Source organism: Nannospalax galili, unplaced genomic scaffold, assembly GCF_000622305.1.
Source record: "Nannospalax galili isolate Female #2095 unplaced genomic scaffold, S.galili_v1.0 scaffold390, whole genome shotgun sequence".
NCBI lineage: Eukaryota > Metazoa > Chordata > Mammalia > Rodentia > Spalacidae > Nannospalax > Nannospalax galili.
In genome coordinates, this window is record NW_008330777.1 from 6367294 (window position 1) to 6378226 (window position 10933).

General features: G+C 38.6%; 1 pseudogene across 1 annotated transcript; it reads right to left on the minus strand.

Annotated features, from left to right (window-relative positions):
• Positions 1 to 2012: 2012 nt before the first annotated feature.
• LOC103749597 lies at positions 2013 to 4119 on the minus strand (annotated as a pseudogene). The gene is made up of 2 exons (XR_001872888.2): positions 3219 to 4119; positions 2013 to 2476 (listed from the first exon to the last, which is right to left on the minus strand). The product of XR_001872888.2 is annotated as a cold shock domain-containing protein E1-like (transcript).
• Positions 4120 to 10933: the final 6814 nt, after the last annotated feature.

Here is a 10933-nt window from a genome sequence, read left to right on the forward strand (position 1 = left end):
TAGAAGTGTATTCTTGCTGCTGTTCTGTGATGTGATGGGGGTGGGGGAAGAAATCCCTGTCAAGAATTTGTGACAATGTGCTTAGTCCTTGTCATGTTTAAGACCCTTGGTAGAGCTAAATTCAGAAAGCATTCTGAGGGAATGTACCTTAAGATCAGTCAATGGAAACTTTTCTGCTGAAGATGAGCAAACTAAAATTAGAAAGCACGTAAGGAGACCATCCACCTGAGCAATGATTAGCAGATGTTCGAAACAGCAGGTAAGACCCTCAAGACTTCAAATAATGCAACAATCTCATATAAATACCAAGTTCATCTAAAGCCTGAGTATTTTGACAAAGCAACAGAATCCCTGACTATAAAACTAAGTACAATTCAAGCAGATCTGGAAATACACAGACACAGACACACACACACACATACACACACACACACACAAAGACAAATACGATTTTCAGAAAATAAAGAATAGTAACAGATTAATAGAGAAAAGCAAATGATACAGAAAAGGTGATGAATACTGAGAAAATTGTCAAGAAAGCAAAGACTGTAAATAAAACTAATGATCATTTGGGGGTATATGAAATCAAGGCAGAATTAATATGCCTGATCACAATACTATGGAAAACAAGATGGAGTTATTAATGAGAAAATGTTCTGTGAATTATATTATTGAGAAAAAAAGCAGAAAGTCTAAATTTGTTTTATTTTTTTAGATAACATATGCTAAATCTTTTTTTTTTTTTTTGGTCTCAAAAATCAGTAAAACTCTATTCACTTCCATTCTTTCACCATTAACATAAAACTGGAGAAAACAAAAATGTTTTGTGTTTACAAAGATAAATGGCCTCTTTACTCAGAGATCAAAACCTCAAATGACAATGGGGAAGATGAAAGCGCCTTCCCCATGACCCGAGCTGACCCTTGTCATCTTAAGACAAAGCCTTCAGTCCACTTGCTGGGGACCCTGTAAAGTGGCCAGTTCCAGATGAGGGCCAAGAAATAAGGCCAATCCATTCCTGTCATACAAAGCTGAACAGAAGCTACACCATGGATCAAGTGCCTGTATTCAACAGGACACAGGAACTAGGGAGCTACTTATTTTTAAAAGAGAGAGAGAGAGAGAGAGAGAGAGAGAGAGAGAGAGAGAGAGGGAGATTCATTTCAGGCACAGCTTTTTTGTGGTTTTTTTAAAAAAATCAGTAAAAGAAACTAGGTCCTGGAAGCTGCAGTGGTCTAAGCAACAGCAAGTCTGTGCATTCGTCTGTTTGTTTAAATTACCACACTGCTGGCATATTTCATTTGCATGAAATTCTGCATCATACATACTAATTGTGGTAAAGTTATTTACCCCCTACCCCAAGAAGAAAAAAATACTTGCTCTGGAAGATAATTTTCACTGAAATCTAATCAAACTTCAAGTGGATTGTCACAATATTATAAATGATATGAAAAATAACATTTTAACATTTGGCCATCAACTTAAGAAAATGGTTTGCCATATAAATTTTTGCAATTTTTAAAGTATAGTATATTTTACCCTCATATGATCCTCAGAATTAAAACATAATGAGCAAGAAAGAAAAAGAATGCAGCTGAGAGCTAAGGCAGGACAGCTTGCCAGAAGTAATGACGGTAGAGTATATAACTAAATATCAAGTGCATAATTTTATAGGGCCAACAAGGTAACAGTCTATATTTTTCATTTAACACAGGCGAAGTGGATTTTGCAATTACCAGTTGTGTTAAATGCACCAAATAAAGCTCCTAAAATTGACACTATAAGGTGCCACCTTAAGTTTTCCAGGCTGCAACTGTGCATAATTTTAAAATGGTTTCTTAAATTTACTTATTTTTTTAAGCATAACATGAGGAAGGTGTTAAAACTGGTGTAATAGCTCAATAGAATAAGTATTCCAGATTTTGGGAGGGATGAAGAGGAAGATATTCAGAACCATTCACCAGAATCCCCCCAATTGAGCATAGTAGATTAATGATGTGCTTGGTGGATGGTTAGTCAGTGACAACAGCTTGATGGATCTGTCTTTCTGCACCAAATCCCAATGAGTTGCCTTGTCCCCTTGGCTGATGAAGAACCATTAGGCGAGGAGCACTGGCATCATCTAGGGTGATATTCTTCAAACAATTGACCAACTGATCAGATAGAGGAGCTGCAATAGCTTTGGGACCCTAACAGACTCTCCAAACATTACAAGCACTGCATTTCTCAGTGTACTGATTGGGATCCCGGAGAACTCCACCTCATCTCCTGCCTGTAGCCCAATGCCATCTTGAACTTCTTTCACATGGAAAAAGAGCTTCTTGCTGTCTCCTAATTCATAGTTAATAAAGCCAAACTGATCTTTCACACACTCCACAGTGGCCCTACAAAGGCATGTGATGTTGTAGGCCATAGTTTGTGCATTTCATCCCAGGGCACGTAACTAGAACATGACAGTTATGGGAAGTGCACTGGGCTCTCGGGGACCCTGCGCGCACCCGGAGAGGCGCAGCGAGTCCCGCGGGCTTCTCCGCCGCGCACACCTGGAGGATCGGCGGGTCTGGTCGCGCACCGGGTCGCTGTCTGCCGCTTGAGTGCTGAAAGTCTCTGCTGCCCCAGGCTTTGCCCGGCCGAGTTCCACCCTAATTTCACCCGTGTACTCTCTCTCTGAGTTCAGGACCCGTCAGCTGCGGGGTCACGAGGAGAGGTACGAGGTGGCTAAAGCTAGGTCTCCGTGAGTCGATGACGGGGGAATACCGCCCCCCGGGGAGACTGGAATGCAGGCAGGGAGACACAGGATTCAGCTTTCCGTGTTACAGCTCTTTATTAAGTGATTCTGCTCGGCTCCAAGTCTCAGTGACCCAGCTCTAGTTCCTAGCTCCAGCTCCAATTATTGAGGGGAAACCAGGACATTTTATACCGTGGGGGTAGTGGTAAAAGCTTTTGCTGATAGGTACTTTGTGAGATGCCCTATTTACATATGGAAGTAAACTCCTGCCTCGCTGCTAGACTGCCAGGAAAAATCACACAGGAAAGCATGGCATTTCCAGAGCCGGAGGCCATGTTTTCTATGGCGGCTACTTCAAAGGAGAGTCAGGAAGATGCAAGATGCCAGGAAGGTATCCTGCTGAAAAGGAGTCATCTGCATATGAAACCGAGCCCATGGGCCATCCGAACATGGAGAGACTACGACTTCACAGCAGGGGTCCCCAACAGACAGTCTCCCCTTTCTGTAGGCAATCCCCTTTGTTAGCTATTCCAACTATGCCAAATGGATACACCTCACCTTTCATAACCTCCTCCTCCACAATCTCAATCATTCCTTGGTACTCAATCTGCATTGGATCAACACCCCTCAGAGGGTGAATGACCTTACCAGAGTAGATGGTGGAATCAGCTTCCTCAGTAATGCTGTTCACTGAGTGAGTTTTGTTGACTTTCTCAGCACTGACTTTATTGCCTTTGCCTTTGGACAAGCTATATTCAACCATGTCCCCCAGTTCTAGGCTATCAACATCACCAGAGAACTCACCATAATGGAAAAAGCTTTCTTTATCATGATTGGCTCTTTCAATAAATTCAAAATTATCTTTCAGAGTTGCCACATAAGCCAAGAGCCTTTTGGAGTTAGAATTATGACCTAAAAGTAGCACACAAGTTGCAACCTTCTGTCCAGGCCTCTGTTTGTCACTAATACTAAATTCAACCTTATCTCCTATTTGAGGAGAAGTAGATCCTTCTACATCCTTGGCTTGAAAATCAATAGTCAGCTTCACCCCACAGTCATCATAAGCCTTGGCCTCCTTGTTTTTATTTGGGCTAGTAGTTTTAGGATTGGAGAAAGTGGCTTCTTTTCCTAGAGTGCCCAGAAAATGATGATCTGAATGGGAATGGAATGAAACTGTGCCCGTGGGAAGTTTTTTTAATCCTAATAGGATGATTTCTTTTGGCAGAGAGCATATCAGGAACCACATCTGCAATGTGGAGCTGGTTTCCATCTAGAATTTCACTGAAGTGGAAGAACATTCGAGCACCTCGATCCACACACTTGGTGAAACCAAAACCATCTCTCATGGCAGCAATCACACCCATTTCTCTGGCTTCATTAGTGAAGTGAAATGTATTTGATAGAACTATGTTGGTTGCTCGTTCTAATTTGTCATATCGGTCTGTTGAAATATTAAACCTAACACGGTCCCCTTCCAGCAGGGCCACATAAGAAGATGTGTCTTCCATTTGAACAGATTTCATTGCTCTGGTTCCTTCTTCCCATACTCCCAACAAATTTGAGAGACACTTCAAAACCAGAATATTGGCCACCTCAAGGGTTGTGTATCTTAGAATTCTTCACAGGGTAAGGGAATCTTCCCAGATCACATACTCAAAGTAAGTATAGTCTGATCAGTAGAGGCTCAGAATATGGAAAGAAGGGCAGATACTAAAGTGAAGATACCTTGGGCAGACATCAGTCAATTCTACAATACAGATATTACACCAGATGTAATACAGATAAACCACAGGAAATGTAAGAAGAGTCCAGAAGTTCAGCTGACACCCCACCTTCTGTCCCATGCGTATAATTTGCAGCCTGTGAGTTTAGAGAACAGAGAAAGAAGATACTCCAACAAATCATCCTCTTTTCTCTGTTTTATTTTCTTGATTCTTTTGCTTCCAGATTTTTATTTTTCATTATATTTTATTATCATTTTTACTTACTAGATTTTTAATATTTCTACATATTTTATCATTTATTGATTCATTTTGAAAGGCTGCATGTTTCACAGCATACATGTGGTGGTCAGAAGACAATTTGTGGGAGTCAGGTTTCTCCTTCCACCTTGTGGGTCCCAGGGATCAAATTCAGATCATCAGACTTGTCTGAGAATACCTGAAGCCACTAAATCATCTTGTTAACCCTTTCTATGTTTCTATTTTTATTTCATTTAATATATTTATCTAACTTTTCAAGGCAGTTTCTTTTTACTATTCAACCATGCTTTTCTTTTCCTTTTATCCTCTCTTTATTTTCATTTTTGCCCCAGATTTCTACTGTTACTTTTAGAGAAATATTGTTTCTTTATTTCCATGTCATGTTTTTTTTTCTCCTTAAATTCTTAAAAAATAGTTTATTAGCCTGCGTCAGTGGTGCACAACTTTAATCCCAGCACTTGGGAGGCAGAGGCAGGCAGATCTCTGTGAGTTCAAGGCCAGCCTGGTCTACATAGTGAGTTCCAGGCCAGCTAGGGCTACAGGGAGACCCTGTCTCAAAAAGACCAAAAAATTTTTTATTGAATTTCACAATTTTCATACAGTATAATTTGATGATATTTAGAGTCCTTCTCCCATTTGCACCTGTCTTACTGAACCTTTCCAAATTTAATGCACTTTCTATATATTAAGGCCTATAGTGTCTAATTTGTAATCTCAAATGTCCTTCACTGTGGATCCATCCACTAGAGGTCAGTTAACCTACAAGAGTCACATTCTTCAAAGAGACTGACTCTCCCCCTCCGAGCATTGGTTGCCAAAAGATCCTTAGGTACAGTTGGGGTTTTTACCCATTTCCCCACATGTATGCTGTTTCAATTTCCTTATTTGTTATGGGTCTGTTTGAGCTGTTGATCTCTTCTTGATTTAACCTTCATGGTTTCCATGAACTTAGAAATTCATCCATTTCTAATAGATTATAAATTTTTTATTTATTTTTATTTTATGTGTAAGAGTGTATTGCTTGCATCTATGTAAGTGTACCCAAGTCATTCAATGCCTGCATAGGTTAGAAGAGGGTGTCAGATTCTCCTGGAACAGCAGTTACAGATGATTGTAAATTGCCATGTGTGTGCTGGGAACCAAACCCAGTTCCTCTGCAAGAGCAGCCAGTACTCTTAACCACTGAGCCACTTCTCCAGCCATAGATTTTCAAATTTAATAGAGTATAGGTTTTCTAGATTTTTTGTTGTCTGTTGTGTTGTTTCCCCTTTAATCACTAATTTTTTTATTGGGCATTGCACTTTCTTTTGGTCTGTCTACCTTGTTTAACTTTTTAATGAACCAGCTCTTAGAGTCATTGATTTTTTTTTGTATTCTGTTCTTTGTTTCTATTTAATTAATTTCCACTTTGATTTTTGTTATTTATTCTATTAGTTTTAAGTTTTGTTTTTTTCTTGCCTTTCCAGAGCTTTCAGTTGTACTGTTAAGTCATTCTTATGTACTTTTATATGTGCATTTACATGTGCTTTGATTTTTAAATGTAGGCATATAGAACTATAAATATCCCAATTAGGACTGCTTTTAAAGTGTCCCAGAGGTTTTGTTGTATTGTATTATCATTTTTATTTAGTACCAGGAATACCTGTATTTCTTTCTTAATTTCTTCTTTGATTCATTCATTATTCAGGAATATGTTGTTTAAGTTCCATGAGTTTGTATAGTTACCAAATCTTCTTTTGGTGTTGATTATAAGCTTTGTTGCATTGTGATCTAATAGAATACATGGAATTATTTCAATATTTTGTATTTGTTGAGATTTGTTTTGTGCCAAATATGTGCTCAATTTTAGAGGAACTTGCAAGGGCTACTGAGTAGAAAGTGTAGTTTTGGGTGCTTGGGTGGAATATTCTGTAAGATGTCATTTAATTCAGATGTCTCTCTGTTTATTCTTTGTTCAGTTGACCTTTCTATTGGTGATAGTGGAGTATTGAAGTAATTTACTATTACTAAGTTGGGGTTGATCTGTGTTTTATAGTCCTGTAGTACTGTTTTTATGAAATTGGGTGCATCAGAGTTTGGTGCATGTATATTCATGATTGTAATAACTTTTTGGTCACTTTTTCCTTAGATCAGAATGAAGTGGCCCTTTTTACCTCTTTTGATTCATTTTAGTTTGAAGTCTATTTTGTCAGATATTAGAATTGCAACTCCTGCTTACTTCTTAGTGCCATTTCCTTGAAATATTTTTTCCATCATTTTGCCCTAAGGTGGTGCCTATCCTTGAGGGTGAGATAAGTTTCTTGCAGACAACAGACATACGGATTTTGTTTCTTAATCCATTCCACTAGCCTTTCTTTTGACTGTGGAGTTGAGGACATTGGTATTTAGAGCTATTATTGAAAAATGTGTATTGGTTACTGTAATCTTACTTTGTGTTCTTGGTCTTATTTTGTGTTTCCATAATTATACTTTCCTTTGTTTTCTTTATGTAACCTCTTGGTTATAGTCATTCCTACCTCAGATTCTTTGTATTGCTTCACATATTCTCTCTAGGGCTGGTTTAGTGGACATTAGTTCTTTCAGTCTATTTGTGTCATGGAAAATTTTCATTTTCCTTCAACTATGATAGATAGTTTTTCTGGGTGAAGTATTCTGGGTTGGCATCCATGGTCATTTAGAACTGGAAATTCTTTGGTACAGGCTCATCTGGCTCTCATAGTTTGCATTTGTCTCTCAAACTGCCTGTTTCTGCCAAGGGGTGGGGCCTGCTGCAGAGAATTGACTGGGGAGGTGTTTTCTGCACGATCTTGGAACAGAAGCCACCCAGCAGGTATGAAGAAAAAAATGGCCCCAGCGTTTCACCTGCATGGATGCGAGAGGGGGCATTTACCAATCTGGGGCGAGACTGCAGGCCCAAGATGCATGGGCGAAAGTTAATGGAGACTATGAGCAGGTTCAGAAGTGATCTAAAATGGCAGGCTGAGCCACACAGAGCTGGGTGCCGGGTGTGCATTTCTTTGTAAGTCCCATTTACCCCCTCCCCACCCAAAGGCATAAATCATAATAAATTCATATAAAAGTGTGTTATATGGTTTATCTGATCATGCAAGAGACCCCAAAAGAACTCTGGCAACAATATTGAAAGGTCAACTTTGTATATAAAGGATTTTCCTTTATACATAACTTGTTTTTCTCTGGCAAGTTTTAGTATTTTCTCTTTGTTCTTTATGTTTACTGTTTTTACTATGATATACTGTGGGTAATTTCTGTTCTAGTCCTATCTAATTAGTGCTGTATGTGATTCTAGAATCTATATAGACATATCTTTCCTTAATTTAGGGAAGTTTTTTCTATAATCCTGTTGAAGATCTGGTCAATACCATTGACCCAAGGTTCTTCTCCTTCCTGTATGTCTATGATGTATACATTTTGTCTTTTCATTGTATCCCACATTTCCTGTGTATTCCATTCCTGTGTTTTTTGAAAGTTTTTAATCTTTGTTTAAAGACTCCAGTTCTTCAACTTTCTTGTCCTGTCTTGATATTCTATTTTCTGTTTCATTCATTTTGCTTGTGAGGCTTTCTTCTGTTGTTTCAAATTGACTTATTGAAGTTTTCCATTCAATCTTAATTTCAGCTTGAATTTTCTTCAATATTTCTATCTCTTTTGTGAATTCACTTTTTAAGTACTGAATTGTTTTTGTTTTTTCATTCAGTTATTTCATTCATTGAGCTCCCGTTACAAGTTTATGCAAATCCTCAAGTTCTCTGAGTTGTTTCTTTGTGTTTTCTTTACATTCTTTGATTGTTTATGATTTTTTTTAATTCTGTATCATAAGGTTCTACAGGGCGATTCTCATGGTAATACACTTCGGTATGATGAGTGGGTATTGTTGGGGACATATTCTCTTGGTTTTTAATATTATTTGTTGATGTAACTTGGTTGATTTTTGCTCAGATATGAAAAATTAGTTGGTGTGCACTAGGTTCTCTCAGGGTAGTGCGCAGGTCTGACTAGAAGGCAGATCTGTGGGAGAAAAAGGTCAAGGGCAAGACAGGGAATGGAGACAGCATGTGGAGGGGCTAACAAATGAAGCTGGAGAATCGACCCACTCTGGGTGCCAGGGATCAGGACACAGTGCACAGGTCTGGATGAAGAGGGGAGTCAAGATCTGAGGCTGCATAGTGAGAGCTGGCCTGGGACCAAGGCTACAGGGGCCACTGGGTAGAGGGAAAGGGAGAGTGTAGGTGCTCAGGCTGCAGGGGAGTTAAGATGCCCTTCACAACATTTTTATACACTTACATGTTCTTCTTTTATTTAGTAGTGATCATTATTTATTCTTCAACTACCAAATTTGATGAGACTGAAATAGGTAAATGCTGGATGAATATTGTCTAAGTTCACTATGAGAAATGATCAATGAACTCAGAGAGGATACAAACAACAAGATGAATGTAATTTGTGATCTAGAGAGAAAAGTCACAAACATAGAAGAAAAGGTCAGCAAAATTGATAGTGAAATCAGCAATAGGCATGAAAAAGTAACTTTTTTTGGTTTTTGAGTTTTAAATATTTTTTAAATATTTATTGAGAATTTCATGTATGCATATAAGGTGTTTTGATCAAATCTATGCCCACTCCCTCCCCTCCAACTCCTCCCATATCTCCCCATCCCTTTTTTCCTGGTAATTTCATGTACTCTTTCTTCTTCTTCAATTTTTTATGGGGTTTTTGGTTACTCTAACATTCCCCTTTCTGAAGAGGTAACCCTAAAATCTTTTAAGGATTAGATAAAAGCTCCCAAATATTTTCAACATTTTTTGCCCTTTGGAACAGAGTAGGTTGCTAAGAGGCCCAAGGACATTGTGAGTTTTAGCCAAGACACTGACTACTTTTCTTTGGGATCTTTTGACCTAAACTGCCTAGCCAATTCCTACCTCCTATTCTTATCACACTATCCTCTAAAGAGATTTCCCAAATTGTCAATAGGGAATCAAGGCACAGACCACTCTGGCTTCTTCCATGCTGAACAGGGATGCAGGGTGAGGAAATTGGAGTACCCAATTGGTACTCCAATTCAGTGGGTATATCTAAAAGACTCCAAAATTGTATAACACTTACCACAAGGAGGAAGAGAAAATCTTTGAATCATGAGTGGGAGATGTGAAGGAGAAGTAAAGGCAAGAGTAATTAGCATTACAAGTTCTGGACCAGGAACTAGAAAAAAGTCAGAACAGGGCAATTTTCAAATGTTCATATGAGAGTCCACTGGAATTTCTTGACAAGGGTTTCTGAAAGCATCCCTCTATTGGGTTCCTCTTCATTTTTCTTTTATCTTCCAAGGCTGAACTCTAGAGTGATGGATTCAGGATTTGCTTTCAGGTATTTTGATAGCTGTTGGAATGGTTAGAATCAGTGTCAGTTCCCTCTCAAAAGATTCGAGATAGGGGGAGAAAACAAATTTATCCATCATTTTAGAACAATAGCTGGTTGTCCCCTTTAGCTACAGGGGGGCACTACAGTATTAGAGACCAAGATTTGAAGTCTTACATCTGAGCAGCACTTTCTGGTTAGTAACAAAAATCATAAATGAGAAATAATTGTCTAAATAACTTTTTATATAGATTTAAGCCTAACGTCTGGGAAGTGTAATCCCTTGAAGTCTTAAAGAAATATGCCAATGAGTTTTAGGCTTCGCATTGAGGTCTTTGATTCATTTGGTGTTGACTTTTGTGCAAGGTGAAAGATAGGGGTTTAGTTTCATTCTTCTACAGGTGGAGATCCAGTTTTGCCAGCACCATTTGCTGAACATGCTGTCTTTCCTACAGTGAATGTTCTTGGCCTGTTTGTCAAATATCACATGGCTGAAATCAAATGCTATCATATTTCAGTCTCCAATTTTTTTCCATTGATCTATGGGTCTATTTTTGTGCCACTACCATGTTCTTTTTATGACTATAGCTCTGTAATACAGTTTAATATCTGGTGTATTAATCCCCTCAGCATTGCTCTTAGTGCTCAGGGTTGCTTTGGCTATCCGAGGTCTTTTGTGCTTCCAAATGAATCTTAGGATGCTTTTTTCCAATTCTGTGAAAAATGTCATGGGGATTTTGATTGGCATTGCATTGAATCTATAAATGGCTTTTGGTGGGATGGTCATTTTCATAATATTAATTCTTCCAATCCATGAGCATGGGAGGTCCTTCCATCTTCTGATGTCTTC